Genomic DNA, 17,564 nt, shown 5'->3' on the forward strand with positions numbered 1-17,564 from the left:
CGGGGCAGACGACAACGGTGCGGCAGCTCGAGCGGTGCATGCGTGACCATCGGGGCCATGGTGTGCCTCGCCACGGGAGTGGGCCAAGTGTGGAGGCTGCCTTGTTCGAGGAGCTTGTAGACCAGGACGCAGTCGGGTCCGACAACGTAATAGCCAAGCAGGGACACGACTCTTGATTCTGGGTTCCCAACGCAGAGACGGCGCGAAGCAGCGCCCGATGCCATGTTCCCGAACTGCTCACCCAACTCAGAGGACACCGTCATGTCTGCCACCATGCCGTCCTCGAGCTCTGTCGTTGCTGCAACTCAGCTAGCCGCAGGGTGCCGCATCCGCTCGTCCATGTCTGTTGGCTGGAGCGAGTACGAGAGCTCAGGGAAGGAGCGCCTGGATTGGGCGAGTGGATGCCGTCGGATGCGCAGGTGGTCTTCAGCGCGTCGTCGGCCACCGCCATGAGCTCCCACGCCAGCGAGACGCGACCTTGCGGAGCGGCCTCACCGAGGTCGCCAGGACCAAAGGCTTCCATGCGCACGTCCTGCTCCTGCTGCTTGATGCACGGCAACTGCTCGACCAAGTGCCTAGCTGAAGAAACAGAAGGAAGAAGAAGATCCACCAAGATTGCCATGTGGACGCTGACCCGGTCAAAACCACGCCATGTCATCGCGAAACCACTTGCAATCAGAAGAGGGACTTAGCTTGTCCAGTTTTTAGAGTTGAAGGTGCAAGTTGTCTGGTTTCATAGTTAAGGGACCAAATCTAGACTTCGTCCAGAATTAAGGGACGAAAAATATACTTTTCTCTATATAATATGTGCACACAAGTACGAAACTGTACATACTGAAATGATAAACGTGGACTAAGCAGGCCAAAAAGAGGAATTGGAGTCAGATGCTAAATGTATTGCGATGTGTACTGTGCCGATAATGAAAATGAGGAAATGCAAATCGCAGCATGATGTCATACAAATGCACAATTATATGGAAATTCCCATCATCATAAAATTTCTAAGCATGTGTAAGCACACTTCGAGACTATATATGTAGCTCATATAAGTGCAGGGAGTACCGAGGGCATACTTTGTAGCATATGTTTTCGGAAACCCAGCCATGGATTCCAGAATTGTACTCCTCAGTATGAGAGCAGTCCCTTCTTTGTCATAATAGTTCAACCCAACAAAGTTCCCAAAAAAATCAATGAGGATTCCTCCAGAAGCACCCTAGAAAATAAATAAAGTTGTGGTCAGTCAAGCAGAAAAATTAGCTATAGTGATGTTGAATAAGGTTTGCATAACTGAAGGAGAGTACCGTTTCCTGCCAAAAAAATATATATTTTGGTGTATATTAAGTAAATTATTAAGTCACTCATGTCATGGCACAATTATTTATGTTCACCATGTATAGAAGTAAAAGAGAAATCAACATAGTAAGAAGTAAGATTCACATGTTGATCAAGATGGCAACCTGTTGGCGATAAGCAGCCATTGGATCGCCAGCCGACATCGCAGTTGTGGCCATCAATAACTTTCCTGAGCTGAAGCAGCGCCGGACAGCAACTACTTGACTGTGAGGCTCACGCTGCTGCTGATGATCTAGACACGGTGTACGAAGGCCACCACCTTTTGGCCAGGCACGGACAACAGCAAGATTGTGTCTTAAATCGTGGAATAGCAAATATCCATTGACAACATTATTATTCGGAAGGCGCACTTTAGTCTGCAATATGACGATGAAGCAGCAAGCCATCAACAAAATATATACATAATGGTTATATTAGCAGAATGATTACCCTTAATCCGAAATGAGCAAGCAAGGGGTTGTATATTACTTAAATCTCGCGGTACTGACCTGCATTTTTTCAGTGATCTCTCTGTGACCATCTCTAGCCCTAAACAAGTTTAATGAAGCCAGAAGATTTGCTGTCGTTTTGGTGTAGCCAATAACTATGCCTGTGCATGCAAAATGAGTGGAACCACCTGCACAAACACAAGTAGGTAATCCTTAAAATTTGCAATCATGATGTATGTAAAAGCAACTAAGCAAGCAAAGATAAGTAGCAAATCACCCTCACCCTCATCGAACGAAGTGATCGACACAAGACTCTGATCCCAGATCGCGGCTACTTGCTCGCTGAGCACGGTCCAGACTCCTTCACTCGGGCTGCCAGGTTCATCCTCTTCATCGGGGTCGGAAATACGGAGTTGATCCAGATGCAAATCTCCTGGTCCAGCTCAGGGAGCATTGTACAACACAAACGCGAGTGTGGTTATATATAAAGCTGTGCAGGGGGAAAAAAGGAAGGGGTGCCGAAAAATTGGAAAAGAGTGGTTCTCACCTCCATCATCTGTTGAGAATTTTCGTTTTCTGTTCGAGGGTTCACCTGTCTCGCACTGCATCTTCCTTTGCGACCTAGCGTAGAACCCAAGCGGGATATATTTAGTCGTAGTGCTATCCTGCAGCTGCTGATTGGGATCTTCCTCCGTCGCTGCCATGTCCGCAGCGAGATGGGTCTCAGCGGCCCTTATCCTCTCCTTCTCACAGCGGACACACCAGTTTCAGTGGACTCATAGTTCGCTCGACCGGTGATGGGGCAGCAGAGATCTTTCGGCTTCCGGGACCGCAATGATCCAGCCCCAGATGATTCGAGCGCCCGCCGAGCCGACACTATGGAATTGCGCTGGACAGATCCTGACGTACGCCGGACGATGTCCTCCCGAGAACTTGGATGACCGGGGGTGGGTGTGAAGTGAAGTGGCTAGGGTTTGGTCCGGCGAGCAGTGCCAGCATGGGTCGGGTCCGAAGTGAAGGATGCGCCTGGACGCACCTGGGCGCCCCATATCCACCCCGCATTTAGGCTAGAATTAAGGGGTGACAGTCAGCTTGGGCGTTTGAGACCCGTTTAAGTCGTCCGTCTGTATCAAAATTTCGTGACCGGACAGCCCGCTCGGGCGTTTAAGACGAGTTTGGGACGCCCCGTTGTAGATGCTCTAACATGAGAGAGAGAAGTCAAATAAGCTAGAGTGCAAGCTAGTGTAAAAGAGAAAAGAAAAGTACCCCAACTTGGGCTGCCAGAATAAGTTCATACAAAAAGTTAAAAATTGAGACAAACCAGTTACTAAACTTGCTTTGGGGAACAAAATCATACTACTTCCTCCGTCTAGGTGACTAAGTCATTTTAGATTGTGCACCGTGACCAAGAAGGAGGGGGAAATGAAAGAACTTAATGCTTATTTGCTAATTAATAGCATTGCATGCAATAAACTGACCACTGCATGTCGTGTTTGATAGTCTCAAGTTATTAAAAGCATGTACACCCCAAATCTCTTATTAGTTGATATGTCAAGAAATAAGAAACGAGGTAGAAGTTAATGCACCGCGCCTAAGTGTTTTAGGATTATTTGGTTTTTGCAAGATGACTTACACACCTAAACGGAGGGAGTAGTACAAAATAGTCCGAAATAGCCGCGTGGCACGCCACGTCGGCAGGGGAGCATGCGCCGGCTGCCTGGCTATTTTGCAGGAGCCCCATGTACTTATGCTAAATGGCTCATTGGCACCGGTAACCCTCCTCACACGGTCACACCCCATCGCCTAGTCGTCTCCTGTTCGCCGTCGCCTGTTCATCTCCTCTGTTCGACACCCACGACGCAGCGACTGCATCATCCTCGAGGTGGCGGTCTACGCTGGATGGAGCCACGTCCTCGCAGCATCGGCAAATTTCCTCCGGACTATGGTATGAAATCGAGTTGCCCCGCTCTCTGCTCCCATGTTTGGTCGTTTTCTGCTAGGGTTTTGATCCGGTTTGTTCAGCAACATTTGCGCCCGCTTCATAGATGAAAGTGTAAGATTTTGTGGGAGTTTTGGGGGGCGTATGGTTAAGATTCGGTCTTTGATCAGATTCGTCGTAGATGTATTGTGTCTGACTGTTTGTAATGTATTGTGGTGTCGCCTGCTTTGTATGTTCAGAAACATTTGTTTCCTGAAGTGTTAAGCACGGGGTTCAGATTGATGTTAATATGGTGTGCAGTATAGACGAATTACTGTACTGTACCCTTGATGTTTTCTCGTTCCTTGATCAGAGCCTGAATCTCCAGTCCCATCGCTTTCACAACCTCGACATCATCTTCCTCTGAATCATCACCTTTGTGACTCAGAATGCGCCTACTGGGCATGCTTAGCAAATGGTTAGCAAAGTTCCAGAATGAGCTTCCTAGCTGGTACTGGACCTGTCGTAGTTCATGCTTCAACTTTATGTTTTGTAATGCTCTAAAACCTGCACTGTGTCGAGCTGTTTCTGATCTGAACATGCTTTTGGCTAGCTCTGAATTTAGCCTGAACCTTAATTCTGTGTTTGTTCTGAATCTTGTCTGAACCACTTCCCCCAGCTCCTGAATTTATATATGAATTATGCCTGAATTCTGTGGTCCTGGGAATGTTGTTGTTGGGAAGTTTTATTGTATTCTGTGATACAAAAATTAGATGACGTAATGCTATAAAACAGAGGATGTCTTGCTGTTAATTTTTTTGTGGCGTCCCCGCCGGCCATACGCTGTGTCTTCGCCGGCCGTATGCTGCACCGGTTGCGGTAGCAGAGGACGCAAGGCCGTCAAGTCGCATGACGCGGAGGCAAGCGGCAGCGGTCCATGAGACGTCGGCGTGCTCTGCTCTGTTCTTGTTCGGTAAGTGTCGAGCTCTCCTTTGGTTTCAGTCAGGTGCTTTCAGTTCAGTTAGGCTACTGTCAGATAGAGAGCTTTTAGTTTCAGTTATTTTAACATACAAACGGGGACTTTTCTGCAAATATTGCTGGGACGTGGATGGGCTATGACCGACGTGGCGTCCAATGTGGCAAGTGCAGACTTGATTTGTGTACAAATGAATCCGCAAAGCAAGTTTAGTGACCCATTAGTGTCAGTTTACAAGTTTTTGTGCGAAATTGTTCTCGCAAAGCAAGTTAGTGTACTCCTACTGTAGATGTATTTAACTCCCTTTTTCTAAGTGCGAGGATACTCCTCAACTTCCTATAATTTCGGTTTTGTTAAAGCACATCTAGATACAACTAGATGTGACACCCTCTGAGGCCATCACCGAATCGATACATTCACCCGGTACCCGGAACCAGTCTTATGTAAATTGTTCAGCAACCTTTTCTGACTAAAATGACTACATTGCAACTATGATTATAATCATAGATATCATAATTAGGTTCAAACTACATTACATAATACACATTTAAGCTAGTCGATTAGAACCAAATAATAAAAACAAACAAAATTTATTGGCCCACCTCCGCACTATTCCGGCCTCGATCCCCGCTCAATCCACCCTGGAGTCGGAGTCGGAGCCGTCCAGCGAAAGCGAGATAAGGGGTGGCGTTGGCTAGGTGCAGTTTTACCCCTCAAAGCCAATCTACTGGCTTGTCCTTTTGGCTGTGGCATTGCTTTTTTTATCCCAGACTCTTCCTTGCTTCCAAGTTCAAGTGAGCTTGGGTGCCCTTGTTTATTTAGGTAAAAATACTTTAGCGGCGGCTCATGACCATGATGCTAGGAGGCAAGTATTAGGGAGAAGAAGACAATGTGAAAGGGAACAGTCCCGGTAATCGGTTGGACAGGGCGAAAAATTTGTACATAAGTACATATAAGTATGCGAGAACTCAAAGTGATGGGGGTACTAACTGAACCTGTTGTAGCATATCTACATATGCCTGTGCATATAACTTTGTGTGCACAGGGAGGAAACAGATCCGACCTAATTAATGAACTGCGGTGAACTATGGACAAAGAGCATCTTAGCCTGAATCTGAACGGTGTCATGTATGTTTGGCAAGTACATGGATGCCTTGCCAGTGCTTAACTTTAGGTCGTTTGTCATTGCCAATGGTTTCAAGTCGACTGCAGTTTTTGAGCCATAGTTCACGCAGATACTTTGGATCGAAACTGAACTTGGAAATTACATAGAAATTTAAGGAGCCGTAATGAGAATTTAACTGGCCCAGCTTTATTGGAATCAGATGCTTGAACAACATTTAAAAGTAAATTAAATAGCTGGGACTTCCAGCTTTACACGACAAGAACCAACCACATCAACAATGAAAGAACCAAACCCGCAAAAAAAAAAGACAATGAAAGGACCAAGTAAAACTGAGTTTGGTGGGAGTCCAGCTTTAGTTGCTCCAGTGCAAGCTTCCGTTAGACTTTCTTCAAGGAAAGTGATAACTCCTACCCCTTTACAACTCTGATCTGTTCGGACCCATTATTGCGTCGCCTCTCATTCTCCTCCTCCAGCAGCTCCAGTGTCTCAGCCACCGCACCTTCTTTGGTAATACCACCCATCTGCACCTCTTTAAGGTTTGTCAAGTGCTCAATGCCCTCCATTTTCTTCCACTGATCACCATAATTCAGCACAAGTGTTTCCAGCTTTGGCATGCATCCTTCCTCAAATATATAAACTGGGGGAACTTCAGGAGAATAGCCCAGAGTAAGTTCCTTGAGCTCCGGAAAGGGCTGGCTACTGCGTGCAACCATATCTTGATACTTTTGCATAAAGTATGGCCCCAAGGTCAGCCTCTGCAGGTTGGGCAACTTACACAGGGCGTCGAATAGTTCGGCACCATCAACGTATGCCCACGCTATGTCAAACTCAATAAGATTCACTAGTTCCTCTACCCATTTTGGCTATCCATCAGTGCAGCCGCAGATCCTAAAGTAACGGAGAAGCAGCGGTGGAGACTCAACTTCATGCAGAAATTGCAATATTGGCCTGAAAGGCCAAACTTGACAAGCAAAATTTCCAATCTCGAGCCACTGGAGCGAGTACATCTTGCTCAGGGAACGGGCAAGCTCTTCGGGAACATCCGGATGGATTTCCTGACTTGTGTTGACATAGATACATAACTCTTGCAGTTGATCTAACTCACCAATCTCCTTGGCGACCTCCGGGTCATGCATCACAATCTCCTTGCCTTCATTTTTTTGATCCCTTGCGGCAGCATCCACGCACACCATTGACTAGTTTGGGAGGTGAACAACATGTGCTCCAGCCTCTCTAGCTTCGTGACTGCTTCTGGCAGACAAGTTAATTGTGTGTGACGTACATCAAGGGTCTCCAAGTGCTCGAGATCACCGATTCTCGAAGGCATCACCTTGGTATCTGTACCCCTCAAGCTCAAGAACCTTAAAAGGTACATCCGGCAGATGTGCCTCATATGCTTTTCTTCTAGGCCTTCGCAGTCTTCCAAGTCAAGAACCCTTAGCAAGGTGAACTCTCCTAGCCGAGCAAGCAGCTTGTGCGCTTCAGGATCAAATATGCTCAGTGATCGGACATGTTGCACAGTCATCCCCTTGATCCCATTCCTTGTACCATGGTGGGCTGCCAATTTCTTTGATGAAGTGTCCCCGGCTGCCTCAAGTCCACCATGTATGGTGAGACGGCGAATCTTACCATATGACATCCCTTCATATTGCTGACCTACAAGGCTAACGAAGTTGGACTCTAGGGATTTAGACACAATGACCTCAAGCATCATGTCATGCACTCGGGACGTCTCTTCCCTCCATAGGTACATGCTGACTATATCAATACCTCGGTCAATCATGCTTCTACTCATCAGCTCACTGAAGTAGGCTTCAGCAAGCTCCATCTGGGTCATCCCTCGCTTCTCAGGAATCAACCCTTCAGCGATCCATCTCTTCAATAGCCGATCCTTGCTAATCACATAATCCTCCGGGAAGATGCTAAGATACATCATGCAAGCCTTGAGGTGATGGGGTAGGTGGTCATAGCTAAGTGTGAGTATCTTCCTCATCCCCTCTAGGGTAGGGTTGATGTCCATCTGTGAACCAATTGATCTTCCAACTATTTGCCACATCTGCTTCCCATTTGGGTGTTTGTAGCTTGCCAAAAGCCTTGCAATGCTAACAATGGCTAATGGTAGCCCACCACATTTTTCTAAGATGATTTCCATTTCCGTTTTCAAATACGACGGGCAAGAGTCGTCAGTCATTGAGCCAAATGCTTTGCTCAAGAACAACTGCTTGGACTCTATCTTACCTAGGGCCTTCATATAATGAATGCAATAGTCAGAAGTATTACTGCATGCTTTGGCCACAGAATCAATCCGAGTCGTCACAATCATTCGGCTACCCTTTTTGTTGCTTGGTAACTTGGACCGTATTGCATCCCAGGCTGCTTTGCTCCATACATCATCGATCAAAATGAGGTATCTACACTCATAGATATGCAAGAATTAGAAAGAGTTGTCCGCAAAAAATAGCAATGCATTGCATCGAAATGTATATATTATTATTGAAAGCTCATTTAAACTCTGTTTTGAACACTATCCACCACTATCTACAAAAGAACGAAATATATTATATCTAATTTCTTTTGGCTAATATATAACAATAAAAGATTGTCCAATAATACCATTTGATTTAAACATTTTTGCAACTATGTGATACCCCGCATGTTGCTCTTGGAATTAGTTGTAATGAGATTTTGTTGAATGAAACATGAAAATTGAGAGTAATAATATAATAAGTGAAACCGAAAATACATACTATCTTTCCTGAAGGTTTAACCTTTTGGCACAATAATCAGGTACGGTCGACTGTTTTGCCTATGATCATTTCATAGCCGCATGGTTACAAGAGGCGACGATCTCCTCCGTAATAGATGGGCTAGGTCTAGCGAAAAGCTTATCAATTAGAGCGGACACGCCTTAGTTCTTAAGATTTTGGGGCAATGGTTAGACACATTAAATGATGGTAAGGAGGGAGTATGATTTATTTTATAGGATCATCATGTAGTTATGAATTACTCGGTAAATTCCAATTTTATCTCTACTTGATATTTTTTTACACTAATTACCACATTTAATAGCTTTTCACGCGGATAACCCCATTTAGCAAAAGTTTTGTCAATTTTAACTCCTTTTGATCTTTTTAAAAGTTGCAAATAAGATGTTAAATTTTTTAGAAAAACTTCACCTATATGTGCATGTCATTTGCATTCATGAAAAAAGTGTTGGAAAGTCCCCATCTCAGTTTGAGCTCATATGATCTCGGCATGAAGAGTAAAATCAGGAAAACTTGAAACAAAATTCAAAAAATACTGTTTTTTTCTGGCAAACATTGTCAGTCTACTTGAGTGCTTGCAATGTTTCCTCAGGGAATGACATTCATGGAAGTCATGTTAAAAAAACAAAATTAGCACTCCAAAATGCTTTTGTTTTGGAGCATCTTTTTTTTGCCACGACTTCTACGAATGTCATTCCTTTATGAAACTTGGCAAGCCACTAGTAGAAAAAAGGCTTTTAGTCCCGGTTCATAAGGGCCTTTAGTCCCGGTTCTGGAACCGGAACTAAAGGGTCGTTACTAAAGCCTCCCCCTTTAGTCCCGATTCTTACACGAACCGGGACTAAAGGCTCTCCACGTGGCCGCTCCCTGGAGGTCCACCTTTAGTCCCGGTTGGTAACACCAACCGGTACTAAAGGAATTTCTGATTTATTTTAACCTCTCATCTCTAATCACCCCTCATCATTCCAAATCATCTAACTTCCCGGACGGTCACCCATCCTCTCACTACTCCAGCCTGAGCATGCTTAACTTTCGGGTTCTATTCTCCCTCGTTTCCAAGTATGCACTTGTTGTTTTCCTGACAATAGTAAGATGTCAATCCTATTAACCTCAAGAATTTAGCTTGAGCATGAAGTCACACATTTCATTGTTTGAGTTTGAAACTATTGTTCTAAAAAATAACACTAATATTTAGTAACACTAATATTTCTTAAATAATTAGTTTGACCATTGTTTGACCACAATTTGACCATAGTTTGACCAGATTTGACCAAAATTCAAAAAAACTGAAATAATTATTTAGTAACACTAATATTCTTAAATAATTATTTAGTAACACTAATACTTCTTGAATAAGTAGTTTGACCATAGTTTGACCAGATTTAACAAAAATTGAAAAAAAAACTGAAATTTGATGAATTTTTTTGCCTCCAGATCTTAAAAGCCCTGTAACTTTTTTCTGTTAGGTTTTTGAGGATTTTGAAAATGTTTAACGGGGTTCCCCCGATTAAATTTGGATGTAACTTTTCATATAAAAAACTTTTTCATCCGAGTTAGTATGCAAAAGTTATGCCCATTTTACTAAATTCTAGAGAGATTTTGCAAATAAAGTCGAAATTCACATTTGCAAATTTCCCAACAACTAAACCACATATCACATGGGAAACTTATTTTCTTTTATTTTTTTGACATTTTCATCATTTTCTTTTATTTTTTTAAAACTGAAAAGGCGATCCACCGGGAGGGGGGGGGGTAGAGTTTGAAAATGGGACCTTTAGTACCGGTTCGTGCCATGAACCGGTACTAATGCCTCAAACCCCATTAGTACCGGTTGGTGGCTCGAACCGGGACTAAAGGTCTAACCTTTAGTACCGGTTGGTGCCACGAACCGATACTAATGGGCATCGCACCCTTTAGTCCCGGTTCGTGGCACCAACCGGGACTAAAAGGTCCAGACGAACCGGAACAAATGGCCCACGTGGCCCCTGGGCTCACGAATCGGGACTAATGCCCCCATTAGTCCCGGTTCTGGACTGAATCGGGACTAATGGGCTAACCCGGCCTGGACCAAAGCCCTCTTTTCTACTAGTGAGCACTCAAAACATCAGTCAATGTTTGCTACCAAAAGGTTTTAGGATTTTTAGATTTTTTTTCCATTTTTTAATATATTTTACTGTTCACACTGAGATCATATGAGTTCAAACTGAGATGGGATTTTCCAACAATTTTTTCATGAATACAAATGACATGCACATATACTTGATGTTTTTTAAACATTTTGATATCTGATTTGCGCTTTTCTGAGTTAGTATGAATTTCTTATGAAGGTTTTAAAGTGACAGTCAAGCGGTCAAAGGGCAAAAGCATAAGACGAGCAATGTGATTTTAGCGGAAATGAGTGATTTCGGAAACTAGGGATAAAACAGCCGAGTGTGACCCAAGTAGGGCCATAAAACCAATTATCCGCCAAAAAAAGGCAGCCAACAAGTTTTTACCCTAGACGGTATAGACATCTTAATTGAATGAATGAGTATTGAACATGGTTTTCGTTTTATTAACCGACTGGGTGCAGCTACTAGCAAGTGTCGGTTTACATTATTTTTTTATGAAAACCAACCACATGAACCGACTCCAAGATCGGCTTTGTATTAGTGCATGTACATGATACTTTCATTAGCGGCGTGGACTTCTGTTAGGCGGTTTTGTATAGAAGTACTAATGTGGCATCCCACATAAATTTCCGTGTCATGGAAATAAAAATATTCATCAGTTTTGTTGAGTTGGTGACGAATATTGTGTACGATTAGGGTTACGTTTGGACTTCTGTTAGGCCGTTTTGTATAGAAGTACTAATGTGGCGTCCCACATAAATTTCCATGTCATGGAAATATAAATATTCATCAGTTTTGTTGAGTTTGTGACGAATATTGTGTATGATTAGGGTTACGTTTGGACTTCTGTGAGGCGGTTTTGTATAGAAGTACTAATGTGGCGTCCCACATAAATTTCCATGTCATGGAAATATAAATATTCATCAGTTTTGTTGAGTTTGTGACGAATATTGTGTACGATTAGGGTTACGTTTGGACTTCTGTTAGGCTAAATATGTTCATAATTCTTCCATATGGAAACCCAATCTCTTTACACTCCTAAATATGCTTTTTGGGCCTCTTTTCTTAAATTCTTCCTGATATAATTAGTTCTTGTAGAATGCAGATTGCTAAAGGTAACTCTTCCATTTAGAATGACCCTTGGTGCAAAGACTGGGATAATATTTATGATCACCTAAAACCCAATTTGAATGGGCCTTGCCCTAGCATTATTAGTGGTCTTTCGAAACCTAATTCTAAAGTTTGGATGACGGCAAGATTAGTGTTTACTTTGATGATACTTTCAAAAATAATGTTTTAAATATTCTGTTATTAATGCTGATATTAATGATACTATGTGTTGGATTCACACTAGTGCTAATTGTACGACTAAAAGTGCTTACAAAACCTTACTATAGGCTCACGTGGAATCGAACGTGAGACCTGATGGTTTTGATCTCACGTGGAAGCGAATCACGTTTTTCTTTATTATTATAGCGCGCATCTAAAAAAATACCCGAAAAAAATAGGCTCACGTGGAATCGAACGTGAGACCTGATGATTTTGATCTCAGGCCGCTAGCCAGTCTAACCAGTGGCTCTTGGTGCAGACTTGAAGTTTTGTTTTATTTGTTTTGAAACATTACCCTGAAAATTGTCAACAATTTTCACATACACATATTCTTAAAAGCAAAAGGTAAAATAAAAGCCGAAACATTCTTTTGCAAAAAATTGAACAATTCTTGTAATTACGACAATTTTTTGGCAAACATTTTTTGAATTACGAACACTCTTTGAAAAAGATGAACATTTTTTTTGAAAAAATTACAATTTTTGAAACCTGAACAAAATTTAAAAGTGCGAACACTTTCTAACTTTTTAACAAACGGGAACATATTTGCCAAAAAATTGCAATTGATTTGTTTTTGAAAATATGTTCCCATTTTTTGAAAAGTTAGAAAGTGTTTGCACTTTTAAATTTTGCTAAGGTTTAAAAAATTGTTTGGCTTTTTCGGTAAGTGTTTCACATAAGAAATCTTTGGAGATATAAAAAAGATGGTTCACGTTTTCAAATTTTAGTTGTGTTTTTCAAAAAGGTTCATAATTCCAAAATATCCATAGAATGTTCGGATGTTGCGTTATGTGGTTATTAACAATTCCGCGCTTTTAGCTTAACAACAGGAGCCATCTGTTAGAGTGGTTAGCAAGACTAATTAAGCAACGGCAGGTCACAGGTACGAATCCTAGCTGTCTCTCTTTTTTTCAGCTTATTTTTATTAAGCTGCGTGTCACATGCCTGGTGGGCCGGCCCAGTAGCGTCCAGCGCAGCAACCAACTATCCCGGGTTTAATCAACAATCCTTGTTTGGAAACGTGCTTAAGGTTTAAAATAGACCGGGATCAGAGAATTTGATGTGCTAATTTCAGGGATTCAAAGTTCAGGGTTTAATTTAGCTTTCGTCTACAAGTTGAAGGTTTGTTTTAGACTTTTTCTAAAAAGAATGTATGTGACCGGACGATTGGTTTCTTGATTGGCGGCTTGTCCGTCATCGCTTTCTTCCAGCATAATGCATGCATGCATGCATGCATAGCCAACAGCTCTTCCACCATGTTACAAAGTTCGCAAAGTTATAGCCAACAACTCTGGCCTGCCAATGCGTGTCCACTCCACGGCTAAATAATGCAGATGGCCGGCCGCTCACGAAACTTTGGGATTAGAAGAAATCTCAATTGTCGTTTAATATTATATCCTCGCCTCACCAGACTGCAAGTTCCAGCACATTTTTCACGTCCTATGTTAGAGTTGTATCGAATATAGTGTACAAGTTAGTTACAGTTGGTCTATGAGTTGTATTGTGTTTACATAGGATGTTGAGTCGTATCCTAGTAGGACAGTTATATCCTAGGCCTCTTATTTATAGTGGGGGTAGACACACGATGTAACCTATGCCAGCAAAATAGCACAGGCGCGCAAGGGGGAGCCGGCGGCGTGTGCCGGCGCCCGGGTGGCCGGTGTGCGATATTGTGACGGTGTCACGGGGAGGAGCGCCCGTAGTCAAGCCCCGGGGATGTAGCCATGTCGGTGAACCTCGTTAACAAATCTCGGTGTCGTGCCTCGTGTGATTGCTTGGTCCTCGGATGATCAACGGTATGCCTCGGATTTATTTTAACAAGTGGTATCATGAGCTAGGTTATTCGGTGGATCGTTGATCTAGAGGTGGATCGTGTCAAAATCAGTGTGCAAAGACGGCGGTGAGAATTCATTATCGAAGTTTACATGGATCGGTTTGAGGTTTTCTCTGGAAGTTGTCGGTTTGCGGCTGGATGGGACCGAGAAAGAATAGCAATCGGAAGCATCTGTAGTCAAGCAGCAGCACGTACGGCGGCGGCACGCGGCAGGCAGGACGTACGGCGATCGGATCTGCGATCGATCGGGCGAGCGTCAGGCGGCGCACGCGAGTTGCAGCAGCAGCGACACGGTCCAGTAGGACGGCCCAAGGCGACCTAGGCTGTCCGAGCTGGGCTGAGGCTAAGGCCCATGGAGCAGTACGATTCGAGGGCACGGCTGGGTGGGCTTCGTCGCGTGACGGACGTCACGTTGGGCATGGGACGTGGACTGTGGTGTGAGATTGCATGGTGCCGGAGCGTGCAGAGCTGATGGAAAAAGCTGATTCAGGATTTGTTTGGGAAAAAATTTGACACAAAGACTAGTCAAGACCAGGACGCTATCAAGAAGAAAGAAAGAAGATAAGTCCAGAAGCTATATACGTGTGGTGTTCACACGGAAAGGCTGTGAGGGATTTTGCTTTGGTTTTCTTTTGTTGGTACACTTTTGTGTATGGATGGCGTTGGGTCAAGGCTTGAGGAGTCTGGAGCGTGTCGTGCAGCCGGATAAGATCGGCTTGGTCGGACAAGGCTAGTCTGACGTATCGACGCAAGTCGGTTGGTATAGAAGACGGTGGTGGGATCGGCGAAGACGACGTAGGAGCGTGATGCCGATGGTGACCGACTTCTGGGCGTGGAAACACGTGGTGCAGGCCCCGAGGGCTTGTGTGGTTTCGACAAGACTATGGCGTGGGGTTGATTCAAGATGGCATACGCATGTGAGCTTGAAGTCGACGGGACGCGGGGTGGACTGATCATCTACCATGGAGTCATGTTGAAGGTGGAGCTGGATTGAGGGGCTACGGTGTAAGGATCCAGAGAATCGAAGCCTATTCAACGGGGAAAAGCGAAGGACACGCAGTTTAGACTAGAGCCCAGTGGTCTGATGGAAGCGTAAAACTCGTCATCGGTCGGTGATGATCGGTGGTACTCTGCAGTGGGGGTTGAGTGGTGTGGGTTCGTGACCCTTGAGACTCGACCGGGAGAGCGGAGGCTCGACGCGGTAATGGCGGCGAGGCGTGCGGTTAGCACGGGACATGGAGACGGGCCAGAGCTCTAGTGGTCATACATGTGGTGAGACAACTGCGAATTTGACTCGGGATGACTATAAGCAACGGTGAAATTCTTTCAAGTTTCAGACAGACGGTCAAGAAAGGAGCGGTGATGTTGAGTTCGTGTAACTCTTATGTGTGACACCCAATATGTGAGTTGTTCACTTTCACGCAGGTCTGTGATCGGTGTGTGATGGCGTTGGACTGATACTCTGGAAGTTGGGAGCGCAGACTAGAGTGATGTGGAATTTAATTTCGCTCGAGTGTTGACTGTGGTCAAGAAAAAAAGGGACTACAAGTTGCAGGTGGAGTCGCATGGAGTCTTTGGAGTAGCAGCGGTACTCATGGGATAAGATCAAGTCCAATGTACATGGAAGTTTGACGCATGGACAAATCCAGGGTGGTGGAGTATATTCGCCAAGGTGGAGTTTGTTGGAGTTGTGTCGAATATAGTGTACAAGGTAGGTTACAGTTGGACTATGAGTTGTATTGTGTTTACATAGGATGTTGAGTCGTGTCCTAGTAGGACAGTTATATCCTAGGCCTCTCATTTATAGTGGGGGTAGACACACGATGTAACCTATGCCAGCAAAATAGCACAGGCGCACAAGGGGGAGCCGGCGGCGTGTGCCGGCGCCCGGGTGGCTGGTGTGCGGTATTGTGACGGTGTCACGGGGAGGAGCGCCCGTAGTCAAGCCCCGAGGATGTAGCCATATCGGTGAACCTCGTTAACAAATCTCGGTGTCGTGCCTCGTGTGATTGCTTGGTCCTCGGATGATCAACGGTATGCCTCGGATTTATTCTAACATCCTACTTGTATTTTAAATCAGGGGGAACGTTCCCCCATAAACTTCTCCCGTGCGGATGATTGTAGGCAAGCTAAGTTCTCTAGCGCGACGGATCACTCTTGCACAATCGTTCGCGTATTAGAAAGCAGCACACGGGGGTGCCACCTACCGACGGGCAGGCCTGTTACGGTCATACAACCCAACGGTGGTGTTCCTAAGTGACAAAAAAAGAAAGACAGGGCGATGGAGAAAATCAAGTGGAGTTTGGGGTTCAGATCGGGGATGGCGGTAAACTGTAATGGGAAAAGTGATGGTTTGGCCCTTTGGTGGAGGGATACTGTGCAAGTAAAGGTTAGGCCTTGGTGCCAATATTTTGTGGATGCTGAAGTGGTCTGGGATGGGAAAACCTGTAGATTCACCGGTTTCTATGGGGAGCCCAATACCTAGTGGCGCAAGAAATCATGGGATGCGATACCTTACCTGCGAGCACAGGACAATTTGCCGTGGCTGTGTGCGGGCGACTTCAATGAAGTTCTGTTTCAGAACGATCAACTAGGAGGCAACAGAAGAAGTTTTGCACAAATGGAAGATTTTAGAGAATGCTTGGCCGACTGTGGCCTGGTTGATCTGGGGTTCTCAGGCTACCCTTACACGTGGGACAACAAGAGGGATGCGGAGAATAACATACAAGTTCGTTTGGATAGAGCCACTTGCGATGAAGCTTTTCTCGATCTCTTTCCGGAGACTACAGTTGAGCATGTGATGACCGAAGAGTCTGACCATCAGGCTCTTGTGATTAGGGCGATGGAGACGTCTCCACGCCAGAAACAGCGGGGAGACATCCCTTTTCGGTTTGAGGAAGCATGGACTAGACACGAACAATACAACCAGATGGTAGCTGATGCATGGCAAGCCTCAGACGTGGGAGACCATGGAATATGTGCATGCATGCAAAGGCTGGGCTGTGTCTCGGGTAGCATGCAGCGGTGGGCAAGAGAAGTCTTCGAATCCATCAGGCATCAGATATCCAAGTTAAATAACCAACTGGTGGATGCGAAGAAAAGGGTTGTGGTCACGGGTTCCTCGTTGGTGGCCCGAGAGACTGAAGAACAGCTGCGAGAAATATATACCAGAGAAGAAATTTTATATAGGCAGCGTTCACGAGTGGACTGGTTGAAGGCGAGGGATCAAAACACCAAGTATTTTCAGAACAGGACCTCGCATAGGAAGAGGAAGAATACAGTCCGAGCGCTCAAGCGAGAGGATGCTACAAAGTGCACGGTGGATGAAGAAATGAGGGAAATGGCTGCGGCCTTTTATGAACAACTATTCACTTCAGAGGGGTCGGCTGGAGTTAATGAGCTGTTGGACAACATAGTACCTTCTGTTACAACGCAAATGAACGAGAGACTAACAACAACTATTACAGATGATGAAATTGAAAGGGCTTTGTTTCAGATGGGGCCTACTAAGGCGCCGGGGCCGGACGGATTACCTGCACTTTTTTTTTACCAAAGACACTGGTCTCTAGTAAAGGATGATGTGTGCAGGGCTATTAAGGATTTCTTATACGGGGAGGCAGCTCCCGAGGCTTTTAATGAGACGGTCATTGTCATGATTCCTAAAGTTAACTCACCTGAGTTGCTTACACAATTCAGACCGATCAGCCTATGTAATGTTCTTTGT

The 17,564-nt window shown here is 44.7% G+C and overlaps 1 pseudogene; it reads right to left on the reverse strand.

The window, feature by feature from the left end:
• Positions 1–6,208: 6,208 nt before the first annotated feature.
• LOC123114586 (disease resistance protein Pik-2-like) lies at positions 6,209–7,968 on the reverse strand (annotated as a pseudogene).
• Between the last annotated feature and the right edge of the window lie 9,596 nt (positions 7,969–17,564).

This window comes from Triticum aestivum, chromosome 5B, assembly GCF_018294505.1.
Source record: "Triticum aestivum cultivar Chinese Spring chromosome 5B, IWGSC CS RefSeq v2.1, whole genome shotgun sequence".
NCBI classification, from domain to species: Eukaryota; Viridiplantae; Streptophyta; class Magnoliopsida; order Poales; family Poaceae; genus Triticum; species Triticum aestivum.